The 17,339-nt window shown below is 42.2% G+C and overlaps 1 non-coding gene across 1 annotated transcript; it reads left to right on the top strand.

The window, feature by feature from the left end:
- The first annotated feature begins 13,996 nt into the window (after positions 1-13,996).
- LOC111725721 lies at positions 13,997-14,123 on the top strand. Its single transcript, XR_002773729.1, has one exon. It is a non-coding gene; the product is annotated as a small nucleolar RNA SNORA11 (small nucleolar RNA).
- Positions 14,124-17,339: the final 3,216 nt, after the last annotated feature.

The raw sequence follows: 17,339 nt of genomic DNA, 5'->3' as shown, positions 1-17,339 counted from the left end.
CCTTTACCCTTGAATAATTTAGTTTGTAACTTTTAAGAATAAGGGCAATCGGCTCGGTGCCTGTGGCTCAAGCGGCTAAGGCGCCAGCCACATACACTCAAGGTGGCAGGTTCGAATCCCCAGCCCAGGCCTGCCAAACAACAATGATGGCTGCAACCAAAAAATGGCCAGGCGTTGTGGCGGGCACCTGTGGTCCCAGCTACTTGGGAGGCTGAGGCAGGAGACTCGCTTGAGCCCAGGACTTGGAGGTTGCTGTGAGCTGCGATGCCATGGCACTCTACCCAGGGGGATAGCTTGAGGCTCCGTCTCAAAAAAAAAAAAAAAAAGAATAAGGGCAATCTGCACAATGCCATTTCTCACCTAATAAAATTAACAATAATTTTATATCATCTCTTGGGTAGTCCACATTTAAATTTCTCTAATTTGCCAGGCACAGTGGCTCATACCTGTAATCCCAACATTCTGGGAGGCCGAGGCAGGTGGATTGCCTGGGCTAACAGGTTTGAGACCAGCCTGAGCCAGACCCTGTCTCAAAAAATAGCCCAGTGTTGTGGCAGGTGCCTGTAGTTCCAGCTACCCAGGAGGCTGAGACAAGAGAAGAATCACTTAAGCCCAGGAGTGTGAGATTGCTGTGAGCTGTGATACCACTGCATTCTACCAACGGTGACAAAGTGAGACTCTGTCTCCACACACAAAAAAAAGCTCTAATTTAAATAGAGATAACAACTGGGTAGCTGAGTTCTCTCCAGCTCCCCTGATCAGAATTGAATCTAGTTTCAGCCATTATAATTGTGGTTCTGTCTCTTTAGTTTCTTTTTGTCTAGAACATTCTTCCCATTTTATTAATTTTTTAGTAACATAAACATTATTGAACAACAGCCCCAGGGAGATACAGATGCAGAAGGTTCAGTGTCTGCTTCTGAGGAGGTGGCCGTCTCTAAGGGCGAGAAGAGGATGGAACATTTGCCCCAACGAATGGTGTGGTACAAATCAAAAGAGACCAAGCTGGCATGCATACCTGCAGTGTTCAAAGGAAGGAGAAAGAAATCCCAGCTGGACAAGGTGGGCAAAGGGCCCCAGGGAGGGAGGGAAGACAAGGGTGCTCTGTGAAGAGGTGGTAGGGTGGGGCCTGGAGAGGTGGCAAGAGTCGTTTGAGCAGCCCAGGTGGCAGGACAGTGTCCTAGAGGAGGGATGGCAGGACTCAGGCCTGAGTAGGGAAGATGGAGGGAGCGAGCTGAGCAAACACAGTGAAGCCAAGTCAGTGGGCACCAGACAGCTACTGAGTTCTCAGAAGTTTCCTTTCCTCTGGGAGAACCGGGTGGCTGAGGGGACAGAGGACAGAATCAAGACTTTCTTTTGACCTTTCCCACTTATCTTTTTGTAACTTCTGAACTATGTGCCTGGTATACAAGTTTGCAAACTTATCCTAGAAAAAAATGCTCCCTACCTCACTGTCGACTATCACTATGGTCACCTTCGAGGTACTCCCCTTGGGAAGCTGTGCACCAAAGCCAGCACCTAGTTCACCTTTCAAAGCAATTCTGCATCTCTTTTGCTGGAGTGGCCATCAGAGCTGTCGTACAACGTCCGACAACTAAGTTCACGAACTCGTCCTAGAAAAAGTGCTACAACCCTCACTGCTGAATATCGCTGTAGTCCCCTTCGCAGACTGCCCTAGGGCAGCTGTGCACCAACACCAGTGCCTAGTCCACCTTACAAAGCAATTTTGGGGCTTTTTTCTGGAGTAGCTATCAAAGTTGTCATCATATTACCCTTGATGTCCTGAATCCCTGAAACTAACATGTCATCAAAATGTTTTCCTTTTACTATTCCTTTTACCCTTACCTTTGGGTAAAGAAAAAAGTTAGTGAGGGCCAGATTAGGTGAGTAGGGAAGGTATTCCAATACGATTATTTGTTTACTGGTTAAAAACTCTGTCACTGACATTGTGTGAGCTGGTATATTGTTGTAACTCAAGAGCCATGAGCTGTTGGCCAAGATTTTCAGTTAAGATTTTCCTGTTTCTCTATCCGTGTCTGACTGGTCTGCTATGCTTCTCACATCCTGATGCATGATTTAGCACACCTTTATAGGGTTTTTGTCAGTTCTGTTCATTATTGGCTGCCCTGACCTTTCTTCATCAATGACGGTTTCTCTCCCCTTAGAGAAACATTTAATCCTTTCGTACATGGAATTTTACTTCAAGGTATTATCCTCATAAATATGGGCTCACATGTCCCTGATTTCACTTCCACTCTTGCCAGGTTTAACAAGAAATTTATGAGTGTTTGTTCATTGCTCTAACTCCTATCCCCAAATCCCCGGGCAAGGCTATGTGTCACGCCTGCCTCATTATACCCCACTTTTCCTTGGAATCTGACTCCTTCTGTCCTGCGTGGAGCATTCTCCCCTGTTCCCATCACACTGCTCTGTGCTGCGGGCCACGGGGTCCCATCAATCACCTGCATCCAAGGCAGACTTGTGACAGCAGCTGCCAGCTGCCCCGTCTCGGGTATGCGGTGCTCTCTCTGCCGGCGAGTGCCTTGGACCTGACTCTCACCCTCCTCTGTGATCCTCTCCATAGGTTTCCCAGTTCTCTGTGTGGCATCACTGCCTTACCTGGCCACCTTTCAGCACCAGCTCTCTCTTTCACTTATAGAGTGAAGTTTGACATGTTCTCGAAGTTTGCTCTGGTTAACTTTGCAAACATTCCAGTTCATGTCATCCATCTCCTGATTTCTTCCCACGTAGCCAGTGAAGTGGTTCATAACGGGGTTTGGACATCAAACTAAACTCCATTATAATCTTGGCACCTCACACTCTAGACCCATACACCAAGCATATTTTTCTTCACCTCTCTCGTGCCTTCGTTTCCTTTTCTGTTATACATAGTTATGGTGCCTCACACAGAGTTTGTGTGAGCATCAGACGAACCAACAAGCATACAATCTTTAAAGCAGTGCCTAGCAAAGGTGAACAAATGCTGGTAATCTTCACCCCTGCATGAATAGCGTGCTTATAACATACTGTATAACCCTCTTGAAAGCAGGCCTGATATGCCTTGTTATTTTATTGGCAGTGTGCGAACCATACTTCATACAATGTCTTTTTAAAAGTATTAATTTAATTTTTGAAATAGGTAATACATATGAGTTGGACAATTAAATTCGTGAACTAATTCTAGACAAAGTATTACATACCTTCTAGGTACGCCCCTTGGGAAGCTGTGCACCAATGTGCACCTAGTCCACACTTCAAAGCAATTTTGGAACTCTTCTTCTGGAATGACTATCAGAGCTGTCATCATATGAGATTAAGACAAGTAAGTTCACAATCTCATCCTAGAACTTAATTGCCAGACCTCATACACTACTATAAAGTCTATGTAATGAAGAGTGTCCTACTGGTGCAGGAAGAGACAAACTAACGGAAAGAACATCATAGAAAGTCTAAAAAGAGGCCCCCAAACATATGGAACGTTGATATATGACAGTGACATCGTAAGTCAGTGAAGCAAAATGGATTCTTTAATAAGAAGCAATGGGAAAATTGGATGGTCACTTGGAAAAAGATGAATTTGAATCCATACCTCACACCATATACCAGATTAAGTAACAGATGTATCGGATCAGAGTGTAAAGGAATGAAGCAAAGACTAAAAGCTAACATGGGTGAATTCCTTTACAACCCAGGAGTGAGGAAAGCCCGTTATGACTCCAAATTCAGAGCAGGGCTCGGCGCCTATGGCTCAACCGGCTAAGGCGCCAGCCACGTACACCTAAGGTGGCGGGTTCGAATCCCCAGCCCGGACCCGCCAAACAACAATGACGGCTGCAACCAAAAAATAGCCGGGCGTTGTGGCGGGCGCCTGTGGTCCCAGCTACTTGGGAGGCGGAGGCAGGAGACTCGCTTGAGCCCAGGAGTTGGAGGTTGCTGTGCGCTGTAATGCCACGGCACTCTGCCCAGGGGGACAGCTTGAGGCTCTGTCTCAAAAAAAAAAAAAAAAAAAAAACCAAATTCAGAGCAGTAAAATAAAAAATAGATAAGTTCAACATCAAAATAATCATAGCAAAAAAAAAAAACACAGTGAAAATACGAAATGAAAGAAAATATTTACACCTTACATCACAAAGAGTCAAACCAATCTCCTTAATATATAAATAGTGCTTAGACTTTAAGAAGAAAAAGACAAAACAAAACAACAAAAAGCCTCAGATAGAAGAAATACAAACAAGCAGATTATAGAAAAAGATATACAGATGGCCTCAGAATGTATGACAAAATGCTCCACCCTTCCTTATTTTAAGAGAAATGCATATTGAAAACACACCCTCTAACCATCTAGATGACAGGCGCTCCGAACGCTGGGCAGCATATCCTGTTGGCAGGCTGGGCGAAAGCGGACACCCATGCTCTTCCGGTGAGTGAAAAACTGTACAATTGTTATGGAGGAAAAGTTAGAAAATACTGACAAAATTATATATGTAATTTCCCTTTGACTCAGCCAAACCACTTCTAGGAACCTATTCCTAAGACACACTTTCACAAATCCTGAAACATTGTGAACGTGAGGTTATTTATTGCGGCACTGTTCATAATAGTGAAAGACAGGAAGTAGCCCAAGTGTTCATTGAGAGGAGGCTGACTGAATAAACTGTGCTATATCCACATGACAGAATGTTATGCAGCCATTAAAAAGAATTAGAAAAGATCTTCATAAACTGATAATTTCCAGAATATATTACATGTAAAAAAATAAAGATCTGGAACTGGGTATATGGGATGCAATCTTTTATGTAAGGAAGGAGACATACTTGCTCACTTTTGCAAAGAGAAACATGGGAAGGATAAACCAGAAACTAACGACAATGGTACCTATAGAGGGTGAGCAGAAACCATAAGAATATGCTTTCTTGTATGATTTTGAGTTTTGAACCATGTAAGTGATTTATAGATTCAAAAACAAATCGCAATAGAAAAATCAAAGGAAAAAGCAAATCCCGAAACTGAATGCAGAGCATGAACAAACCTAATGTATATCAAATTAATAACATAAATAACTTAGTAAAGACCCAATCCTTATCAATTTTGAAAAGTACCCTGTACAGTCAGTGAGATACATTCAAAATGTAAAAAGAACTGCAAAGAAACGGGAAACTTCCCTCAGTAGTTTTATTAGTTGTGACACTGAATTATAATTTGAAACTATTTGATGTATTTTTAGATAATGCCAATACTAAATCAATGTACCTATGACAAACCAAGATTTTCACTCTAAGTGACACAAGTCTAAAATTGAAGAAGGAAGGAAAATCTCCGTGAATGTTAATTTGAATTAGAGCAATGAGTGGGGATGGATTTAAGCATCTGAAAGAATAGTGACTGTATTTGAATATCAACACATCAAGGAGAGAATAATCTGTGAGTTCTAAAGTGACAGGGGTGGAGGGGCGGGGTTCTTCTTTACAGAAGAATGCCACTAATAAACATAGAATGATAACATTAGAAAAAATCATTATTTTGTCACCCCCAATTAATAATCCATGCAGGCAAAGATCACCAGTAGATGGATGCTAAAACCTATGGGTGAAGGGGTATTGGAGAGAAAAAGATTCACCACTTTAAGCAGGTGAGGAAATAGGACCAGGGAGAGGGAGGCAACCTGAACATCCCAGTGGGAGGCAGCAAGTGCTGCCCAGGACACCCCAAAATGTTTAACCTGAACTCAATCAAGCCATTAGGCACAACTTCGTGTTTTCAGGAAAGTGACACCATGAAGAAACAATCAGATCCAAAATGTAGGATATTCTGCAAGAAAACTGGCCTAGATAGTTAAAAATGAATCAATATCATTAAAAAAAAAAAGATCTAGGACAGCACCTGTGGCTCAAAGGAGTAGGGTGCCAGCCCCATATGCCGGAGGTCTGGCCAAAAACTGCAAAAAAAAAATCTGAAGCCTGAGCCTGTTCTGGTTGAAAGATACCAAAGAGATAGAACGAAGTGAAATACTACCTAAGCCTGGCTTAGATCCTAGGTGGAAAAGAAAGAAAGAAAGAAAGGAAGGAAGGAAGGAAGGAAGGAAGGAAGGGAGGGAAGGGGGGAGGGAGGGAAGGAATAACCTGAGAAGGCATTTGTGGTACAAACTGAAGAAATTTGAACATAAACTGGATGTTAGGTAATATTTACAGAATTTTTGTTAATTTTCTTAGGTATGAAATTGTAGTTGTATAGGAGATTGCTTACTTACAGGAATTTAATACTGAAATATCTGGAAAGTTACCACAATTTACTCATCCAGCAAAAGAATTCACATCAGTAACTTACTGGCTTTTTTCTTTTTTTTTTTTTTTTGCTTTTTGGCCGGGGCTGGGTTTGAACCCACCACCTCCAGCATATAGGAGCCAGCGCCCTACTTCTTTGAGCCACAGGTGCTGCCCACTTACTGGCATTTTAATTTGCTTTTCTTCTTTTATGTGGTGGTTCATCTTACATACTTGCTGGTCATTTGTAGTTCTATGAATAGTCTTTATATCCTTTGCCCTTTTTCCTCTTGAAATGTTAATATTTTTCTATCTTGAGAACTTTCACATATTAAGGATTTTAGTAATCTCTCTTGTATATTGCGAATATTTCCCATTTGTTTCCTTAGCTCATTTGCGCCTCCACCAATCCCAGAGCATAGCAGAGCAGGGGGACTAATCCCCACTTAATTGGTGGGGAAATGATGACTCTGTGGGAAGTGTCTGCCCAGAGTAACAGGGCTGGGGGAAGACCTTGTGCATCAGGCTGTCCTACTGCTCCCAGAGGGACTTGAATTCTGATGGTCTCCTTTAGAATTCTGGGACAAATAATTTTTCCCTTATACAAATCAAAATTACTTCAATATGTGAGCTTCAATTTCTTCCTCTGGGGAGAAAAAGGAGTTGAACTAAATGAACTCTCGATCCCTTTTCGGCTCTGCTGCCTTTCGATTCTGTGATTTAAGGTTGTGGTCCCCACCCCCCTGGGGGGCGGACTGGTTCTGGTCCATGGCCTGTGAGGAACTGAGCCACATAGCAGGAGCTGAGCTGCAGGTGAGTGAGAGAAGTTTCATCTGCTGTTAACAGCTGCTCCCCATGGCTTACATCACTGCCTCATCACCTCCGGTCAAAATCAGCAGCTGCATTAGAGGCAGGAACCCTCCTGTAACTGTGCATGTGAGGGATTTGGTTGCTCACCCCTTATGAGAATCTAATGTCTGATGATCTGACGTGGAGATGTAATGCACGTAATCATCCTCAAACCATCCCTCCCATTCTTAGTCCATGAAAAAAATATCTTCCATGAAACCAGTTCTTGGTGCTATAAAGGTTGGGGACCACTGATTTAAGGCACAAGAGAGATCCACTTGAAAGAAAGCATTGTCTTTATCCTCCCCACCCCCCACTCACTAAAAAGAGGAAGGACTGTCTTTATCCTCGAAGTGTGTATGTGTGCTGAAGAGGTGGGGAAGGCAGCTGGGCTATCCATCTCCGTGTAGGACATTTTCTAGGGTAAATGTCCTTGACGGTGCATTCCCGAGAGCACTTCCTTCCTAGACTTCCCCCAGCTCTGAATCAGGAGCCTGAGTCCTGCCCTGCTTCTGTTCCACTAAAAGCAAATTAAGCTCACGTTGCAACAATAAAAACAATAAACTTAAGTGTCTGTGTTTCACTGCTGGAGAGCACTGAGCAGGGTAGCTGCTACTTCTTTTCCACAAGCCCTGCAGAACCTGGTGGCGGCTTCATTGTCCCACTCAGCACTGCATGGGAAGAAACAACTGTGACTCGATTAAAATCAACACACCTTACTACAAAGTAAATATATGTTCATTTAGGCAGGTTTAAAAAATAGATACTCTAAAATAAGGAAATAAAAATCATAATAAACATACCACCATTTTTTAAAAACCTCATTTAATATGAGGGTAAAAATTAGGTTCCGTTGTTTGCATTTCTTAGGTAAAGTTCTCAGGTGAGCCCTTCACCCAGGGGGTATGCTGTATCCCCTTACACTGTGCGATCAGTCTCACTCTGTTGGCCAGGCTAGAGTGCTGTGGTGTCAGTCTAGCTCCCAGCAACCTGCAACTCCTGGGCTTAAGGGACCCTCCTGCCTCAACCTCCCAGAGTGCTAGGATTACATGCCAAACATACCACCATTTTTTTTTTCCCCAGTTTTTGGCCGGGGCTGGGTTTAAACCCGCCACCTCGGGCATATGGGGCTGGCGCCTTACTCTTTTGAGCCACAGGCGCCACCCCCATACCACCATTTTTGCCAACTGTTAACATCTCGGTGTTTTTTGTGTTTATGCAAAAAATGGGAACAAATGATTGCAATTTACTTATTCACTCAAACTATATATTGAAAATCTTTTCATGTGTATTAGTAAATATACTCAGTAGCTCTATTTTAATGAAAGAATCATAAATATGCACAAAGATTTGTTCACTGCAACATTTTTGTAATAGTGGATCATAGAAAAGGTAAATAATAGAAAACAACCTAGATGCCCAGCTATAGGTGATCTGGAAAATACACATCTACAGTGGATAAAACAGTGGCATGTTGATAAATTGCCATCCGGAAAGACTGCCACACTTTGCCCTCCACTAGTCCATGTGAGAGTCCATTTCTCCCCCATCCCCAATGAGTAAAATCACTTTTTCAGTATCTATCAACCTGAGACAAAAATTTCCTTGTTTGAATTGAATTATTAACTATTCAATATTCTTCTTTCCTAAGGCTATTTGTGTCTTTTGTCCTTCCTTTTCTTAGGGTATGCATTTTCTGTTTCCTTATAGATTGTAAATTTTGTTTATATCCTGGGGATTGGGTTAAGATTGTGTTTTCAATCAAGCCTAGCAATGACTTACTTTATGCTTTCTGCCTTGGTATCACATTTATAAAAGCTTCCTATTATTTTAGTCTGGCTTTCACCATTTTAAGAAATATAGGCTCATTCACAATGTTTAGAGAAAGGGGAGGAGGGGCCAATGTGTGTTGTAAGACAATGCCCAGTAGATCTGAAACTGGAACACTCGGGAACTCTAAGGCAGGGGCCTCCAAGGTCAGGAGGACACTCAACACTGAGTGTGGGAAGAAATTACATATAAAATGTGGGGAAAATAATTTTTAATTTTAATTTTTATAAAAAAAGAGCAAATGTACATAAGAATATGAAAAATATATGCAGTTTATAGAATAAAAAACACCCATGTATCTACCATCTGAGCTAGTTTATCTATCTTATCCTTTCAAATTCTGGGTTTTTCTTTATTTTCACATACCACCCTGGCAACAAATTCTAAATATATTTGCTTAGCAGTACATGTATATAAGTTATAAATAAGTAAATGTACATATATTGGAGGACACGTGTCAATTTTTTTTAATTGATTGCTTTCATGACAAAATTTGGAGACTGCTGCTCCAGGTGGCCCAGGAAAGTGACTTTCAATGCTGGGAATCACTTAAGTCCAAGTGGGTCCTTGGCTTCTCACAGGAAGGAATTCAGGAGTGAGCTACGGGTGTAAAGTGAAAGTAAGTTTTATTTAGAAAATACATACAGAAAATCTACTCCACAGAGCAGAGGCTAGTTCTCCCTGTATTGGAGAGCTGGCCCCATGGACCAGGCTCTGGATTATAAGCTAAACAAGGGGAGGAATATTCATGGCATTTCTTGGAAAGGGGTGGTGTTTTCCTAGAATTAGAGTGACACCCTCCTTCTGACTGACTATGGTCAAACAGGAAGCGGCATAGCATTAGGCGAATGGCAGGAGTGGGAGGTTTCCTTAGAGTGTTTTATGGCAATGAAGTGCATAATGAAACTGAAAGGTCAAGAGGAGGTTAAGTTCTCCATCTTGGTTCTAACCTGTGGGAACTTGTCCCACTTCCATGTTGTTTCGATCAGGGTAAACTATATAAACTATGCAGGCATTAACTGTGTCAGAAAGCCTCAAAACAAAGTTTCAAGGGAAGCTGAGGCAAGAGGATCTCTTGAACCCAGTTTGAGGTTGCTGTGATGCCACAGCACTCTGCCCAGGGCAACAGAGAGAGAGACTGTCTCAAGGAAAAGGAAAAAAAAATGCCTAAAGCAATGCCCAAAGCCGTGCCCATCAGTTCCCTGTCTCCTTTCTAGGGTTCCCCTTTTCTTTCATACACCCGCTTCCTTCTCTGGCAGTGGGCTACCTTGGCTTACTGGTCTATATTCATCCCTTCAGCTTGCACAGGGCTCCTCATGGCTACCTCTGGCCTGTCGCTGGCCCTCTTCATCAGGACTTTCCTGCTTCAACCCCCCTTGCTGGTCAGCCACAGTCTTTGTTCACATTCCAGAGAGTATCTGATGGGTCCAGCCTAGAAACTGACCAGCTCTGGGCTGTCAGGGGTGTGACCCTGTGGTGGAGTTCATGGCCGCCGCTCCTCAGCAATAGGTGTTTGTGGGCTGCTTCCCTCAGGGATGTGGAGAAGGCATTCACCATGACACTGTGGGTAAACCTATCCCCAAATAGTGTAACTGTTCACATAGATTTCCTACTTTTATTTTTTTGCTTAAATTTTAAATCATCAGAGTTCATTTTAATGTAGGATATAGAATAAGAACCTAGCCTTTTCATCTTTTTATCATTCTTCCAATATTATTTTTTAATAATCTTCAATACAGTACTTTTGTTATATTATAAAGTTTAATATAGATCTTTTTCCATACTTTTATTTCTAACTTAATCTTTCTGTTAAACACTGTGTAATTATACTATCTGGCTTAGTAACATACATTAATATTTATAAGGGAAGTCCCTCCTACTTGCTCTTATTTCCACTAACTTCCTTTATCTACCTATAACTATTTTTTACATTTTCCAAATATTGTTGTTGAAATCCATAAAAATGCCACTGCAATTTTTTAAAGGGTTATTGATATACACTAAAATTCACCCTTTTAAAGTTCAATGAAATTTGGCAAATATATGCAGTTATGTAGCCACTACTACAATCAAGACATAGATCATTTCTACCACGTCTCAAAATTCCTTCATATCCCCTGGCAACCATTTGGAATTGAAAAATTATCAAAACTATGCTGAAGATTGAAGTAAGAGAAAATTGACATATTTACACCATTGAGTCTTTTTTCATCAAGGAGCAAACTATGTTTCTTAAGTCACTGTTAAATTTTTTTCTAAAATTTTATAATTTTCTTCATATAGATTTTGAATCACTAAATTTATTCAAATTTGTTATAGATTCTGTGTGGTTATTGCAAAATTAATCATCTTTAAATGTAATGTTCTGGTGTTTGCATATTTACACTGGACACTGACTAGATACATAAAACAATCAAGAGAGTTTAATTTAAAATATACTGGTTGGCAAACTGGTTGCGGTAGAATGTCTAAAAATTGTCTTATTCTTTATCTTTTCTGTGGTTATTTGATCCCAGAGGCACTCTCCAGGGATTGTGTCTGTATATATCCTAGTACTTAGCCTAACATAGATGATCAAAAAAAGTTTGACTTCATCAATGAATCAGTGACTGCTTGGTGCTGTGCTCTCTCACATTGCAGACAGTGCCTTCTGTACTTATGTGGTCAGGGGTCCATGAGTTACGGGAAAGCCCCCAAGGCCAGCCAGCAGAGGGAAAAGGAAGCCATCCCAAGTCCTGCCCTGCTTTGGACACTAAATGTTTGCCTGTTGCTGTTGTGAATGGAATTTAATCCTTGCAGGGCTCTGTAGCCTTCATTTCTTCTCTAAGAGCACCTTACGAGAGCCTGAGCTGACCGGCAGACAGACAGAGTTAGGCTCTGTCAGCTTCCCTTAGTTCCATCAGTGGTTCTCAGCAGCCTGACTACACCAGGGCCCACAGAGATCCGGTGGTCCTCAATCTGGTTTCAGTTCCATATTTCACAACGCACTGAGCCTCACAGTCTAACCAGACAGTCTGTCTCTTTGCTTTTTGATGGAATTATATCAACACATTGGAGAAACTCTTGGTATCCTGTGCTGAACAATGTCCTCTGACAGAGAGTGATGATGTCTTTGATTAAAAAAAATTTTTGTTGAAACAGTTTCGCTCTGTCACCACTCACTGGGTAGAGTGCTGTGATGTCATAGCTCACAGCAACCTCAAACTCTTGGGCTCAAGTGAGCCTCTTGCCTTCACCTCCCGAGTAGTTGGGACTAAAAGTTTGCACCACCACACTGGCTAGTTTTTCTATTTTTAGTAGAGATGTGGTCTCACTCTTCTTCATGCTGGTCTCCAACTCCTTAGCTCAAGCAATCTACCCTCCTCGGCCTCCCAGAGTGCTAGGATTACAGGCATGAGCCACTGCACCTGGCCTTTGGTTACAATTTTTTAAATGAGGCAATAAAATAATTATCAGAAAATGGAGTTTGTTTACTTGAGAGACTCTTCCTAATAAGTATTTTCGGGAAGCAAAATTAAGGAGTTTCCTGGTTTGGTGCCTATAGCTCAGTGGTTAGGGTGCCAACCACATACACCTGGGCTGGCAGGTTCGAACCTGGTCTGGGACAGCTAAACAACGACGACAACAACAACAACAAAAAAAATAGCTGGGTGTTGTGGCGGGCGCCTGTAGTCCCAGCTACTTGGGAGACTGAGGCAAGAGAATCACTTAAGCCCAAGAATTTGAGGTTGCTGCTGTAAGCTGTGATGTCACTGCACTCTACCCAGAGCAGTATAGTGATACTTTGTCTCAAAAAAAAAAGTTTCCTAGTCAGGGAAAAATTACCTACTTTATTATTATTTACTTTTCCCCTTTCCTTAATGGATAAAAAAATGGGTAGACTCCTTTGGGGGTGAGGACCAACATGCATAAGAATTATAGGGGATCTTGTGAAAATACAGATTCTGTCTGAGGAGACCCAAAGGGGCCCAAGACTCAGAATCCCTAGATGCTCCTGGGTGATGTGATGCTGCTGGCCCAGGGTCCACACTTGAGCAGCAAGGCTACCAAGAAAGTTCTAGTATTAGCTTTGTAAAAACTTACAGATAAGACCCCACTTAGGCCCTCCCTCGCCTATACAATGAGGACACACTAGATGGTGATACTGTAATGGCAGAACCACCTCCAGGTCATCACAAGACTTTGGTGCCCAGCAGATCCAAGGGGAAGGCTCTCAGTACAAACTCTTAAGACTGGGAGGCTCAGGCTGGATGTGGTGGCTCATGCCTGTAATCCCAGCACTTGGGAGGCAGAGGTGGGTGGATTGCCTGAGTTCACAGGTTTGATACCAACCTGAGCAAGAGCCAGACCCCATGTCTTAAAATAGCTGGGCATTGTGGAGGGCACCTGTAGTCCCAGCTACTTGGGAGGCTGAGGTAAGAGAATTGCTTAAGCCCAAGAGTTTGAGGTTGCTGTGAGCTGTGACACCAGGATGCTCTACCCAGAGCGACACAGTGAGACTCTGTCTCAAGCCTGGGCCCCTCACCTTTGCGTTCTTTGAACAGAAAATGGATAATGGACTACTACGCCCCTCAGGCTGAGAACCACTAAGGTAGAACATGTCCCTCATCCTGAAGCTTCCCTTGTGTTCTCTTCTCTTTTCTTTAAAATTTTCCAATATTTTATCAGGCAATTTTTCATAAATATGATACAGTTGAAAGAATCTGTGAAATACATTTCGTGATTTTTTTTCTTCTGCTTATGTAGGAAATTTGTTCAAGGTCCTTTTTTTTTCTATTTTTGGTAGAGACAGGGTCTCACTCTTGCTCAGGCTGGTCTTGAACTCCTGAGGTCACTGAATCCTCCTGCCTTGGCCACCCAGAGTGCTAGGATTACAGGTGTGAGCCACTGTACTTGGCCTTAATTTTCTTTCCTTTTTATTTCTTGAACAAGGATAATTGTGTTAGGGAGAAGTAGTGTGGTGATAACAGGGAAAACTAACCCATGGTGATAGACGTCAGAACAATGCTTACCTCTGGCAGGAGTTGGGGTAGTTAGTGATCGAGAAGAGAATGTAATAGGTGTGCTCAGAGCAGGGGCTTAAGAATGGCTCCTCTGTTTATAACATACCCAACAGGAATCTGGGGTCATTGTGATGAGGGGCACAAAACTTGTGGCCTCCCTATGAACAAATTTCTTACATGAGCAGAAGAAAAAAATCATGAAATGTATTTGACAGATGCATTGGTGATCACTGTATAATTCTTTCAACTGTACCTCCAGGCTGTGTTTGGGAGATAATGATTTGAAAATTTTAATTTCTTGGCTCGGCGCCTGTGGCTTAAGCGGCTAAGGCACCAGCCACATACACCTAAGGTGGCGGGTTCAAATCCCCAGCCCGGGCCCGCCAAACAACAATGATGGCTGCAACCAAAAAATGGCCGGTGCTGTGACGGGCGCCTATAGTCCCAGCTACTTGGGAGGCGGAGGCAGGAGACTCGCTTGAGCCCAGGAGTTGGAGGTTGCTGTGAGCTGTGAGGCCATGGTACTCTACCCAGGGGGATAGCTTGAGGCTCCATCTCAAAAAAAAAAAAAAATTTTTTTTAAATTTCTTTTAACCTTAAATTTAAAAATGATAAAAGCTATTTTAAAATACCTTGTGTAGATGCATTTACAATTTCAAATTGTTTTACTAGATTCTCATTAGCCTCCCAACTCACACAAATGTTATACTGGTATTCAGTAAATCTTAGCTCTTAGATGTAAGGTCTCAGCTGCCTCATGAACAGCCAGATGCATTAAGTATTTTCATGCCTACTGCACTGACAGAATTCCTCTAATTTTCAAATAAACAAATGGCATTTCTTTTTTTTTTTGAAACAGAGCCTCAAGCTGTCCCCCTGGGTAGAGTGCTGTGGCATCAGAGCTCACAGCAACCTCCAACTCCTGGACTCAAGGGAGTCTCCTGCCTCAACCTCCCAAGTAGCTGGGACCACAGGTGCCCGCCACAACGCCCAGCTATTTTTTGGTTGCAGCCCAGGCTGGATTTGAACCCGCCACCTTAGTTGTATGTGGCTGGTGCCTTAGCCGCTTGAGCCACAGGCGCCGAGCCTGGCATTTCTTAAAATATAAATTCTATTGAAGTCTTGGGAAAACACTTTAACCTACTCAGGCAATGATCTGCAAGTGATACTCCATGGAAAGGCAGCCTTGATTGTGATTTTCCAAGATCCACAATTGCAAGGTTGCCCCACTGGCACGTAGTACCCCCAGTTCTGGCAGGATTCACATAGTCACTGTAAATGCACTACAGCAGTGGAAAATGCAGGAAAGTAACCAGAAATTGGGACCTAAGTTTTATACCTTAATTTTCTAGAATGGTTCCTTCACGTGCATAGATAAGAGAGATTTGGAAGACATCTCTGAAGCCCCCTTCCCTGATTCTAATATCCTCACTTTAAGCCTTAATCTTGACACAGATTAAACCAACTAAAAGGTTTCTTCAAAAGCTGCTGTTCCGGCTCAGCGCCTGTAGCTCAACCAGCTAAGGCGCCAGCCATGTACACCTAAGGTGGCGGGTTCGAATCCCCAGCCCGGACCCGCCAAACAACAATGATGGCTGCAACCAAAAAATAGCCGGGCGTTGTGGCGGGCACCTGTGGTCCCAGTTACTTGGGAGGCGGAGGCAGGAGACTCGCTTGAGCCCAAGAGTTGGAGGTTGCTATGAGCTGTAATGCCACGGCACTCTACCCAGGGGGACAGCTTGAGGCTCTGTCTCAAAAAAAAAAACAAAAAAACAAAAAAAAACAAAACCAAAAGCTGCTGTTCCCTCTCTGCATCATTACACAGGCTCTAACCTGCAATAGCTGAGAATGAAGTCCACTTGCTGCAAAGAGAGCCACACAAATGTGTGGTGCCTTAAAACAGGCCATTTTTAAATGTTTGACATTGTAGATACTTAATTTCTTATCAAATAAAACCATTCTAGTAGTAAGTTCTTCACTTTTTATTTTTCTGTGGCCCAGGATGGAGTGTAGTGACCTGATTGTAGCTCATAGTAGCCTTGAGTTCCTCACTTTCTTGACAAGATCCCTAGAAAAGTTATTAACTGCTTCTGAGTAGTTTACATAAACTCAATCTTGCAGTTGTTTATTAAGGAACAGACTACTGTATCAGTTTGCTAGGGCTACTTTAACAAAACACCACAGATTGAGTGGCTTGAACAATTTATTTTCTCCCACCGTTCTGGAGCATAGAAGGCCAAAATCCATGAGTGGGTGTGGTGGCTCATGCCTGAAATCTCAGCACTTTGGAAACCCAGGTAGGAGGATCACTTAAGGCCAGGAATTGGAGACCAGCCTGTGCAACACAGTGAGACCCCCATCTCTACAAAAAATAAAAAAATTAGCTGGGCACAGGGGGTTTGCCTGCAGTTGTAGCTACTCAAGAGGCTGAGGCAGGAGGATTGCTTGAGCCCAAAGTTGGAGGTTTCAGTAAGCTATGATGATGCCACCGCACCCTACCTAGCTCAGGCAATAGAGCTGTCTGTATCTCAAAAAAGAAAAACAAACACACAAAAAACAATAAAAATCAAAACAGAAAACGAAAATCAGGGTATCAGCAGAGTCAGTTTCCTCTGAAGACCTCTCCCCTGGCCTGGTAGAGGGCTGCCTTCTACCTTCACATGGTCTACTGTGCATACATAGGTCTAACCTCCTGTTTGTAAGAACACTAGCCATCCTGGACTAGGATGTAGCTAATAGCTTTATTTTAATTACCTTTTTAATGATTTTATCTCCAAATACAGTCACATTCTGAAGTATTGAAGTCATTCATTACTGCCTAAATTCTGCTTACAACATTTTATGAGAAGAAACCAGAAAACTAACCACTGGTTTAATTAAATATCTTTAAGTCCTAATACAATATTTAGTCCTGATATTAGTAACAGGAATGGAAATTCAGCACATGAATCTGGGGGGACATAATTCAGTCTCTAACAGTCTGTAATAGCTTTTCTTTTTCTCATACTTTTACTTTGATATACTTACATTAGGTTTAACATAAGTATTGAAAATTTAAAAACCAAAATATCTATTTCATATGCATGTAAAAACAACTGATGTAAAAAGAATCTGTCATCTGACTAGGCATTACACTTGCTGCATCTTAGGATTTGCTGAAAAGTTTTCAGAGAACCTTGCCTGAGGATAGCAACTTCAGGTGGAAAAGGTGATATAATCAAGCCCTGATATCCAGAGCAGTTAAATTTAGAAACACACATCAAAATTCATTCTATCAGTCAACAACCAGTTTTTTGGCTAACATGCAATATTTTACCCCAAAATACTTTCTCAAGGTGTAGTTCCAAAACCACCAGCATCTGAGTCACCTGGGATATCAGTTCTTTTTTTTTTTTTT

This window comes from Otolemur garnettii, unplaced genomic scaffold (genome assembly GCF_000181295.1).
Source record: "Otolemur garnettii isolate 467f Iridium unplaced genomic scaffold, OtoGar3 scaffold00046, whole genome shotgun sequence".
NCBI lineage: Eukaryota > Metazoa > Chordata > Mammalia > Primates > Galagidae > Otolemur > Otolemur garnettii.
Note: the sequence above shows the minus strand (reverse complement) of the source record. Positions and strands in the feature narration are given on the sequence as shown.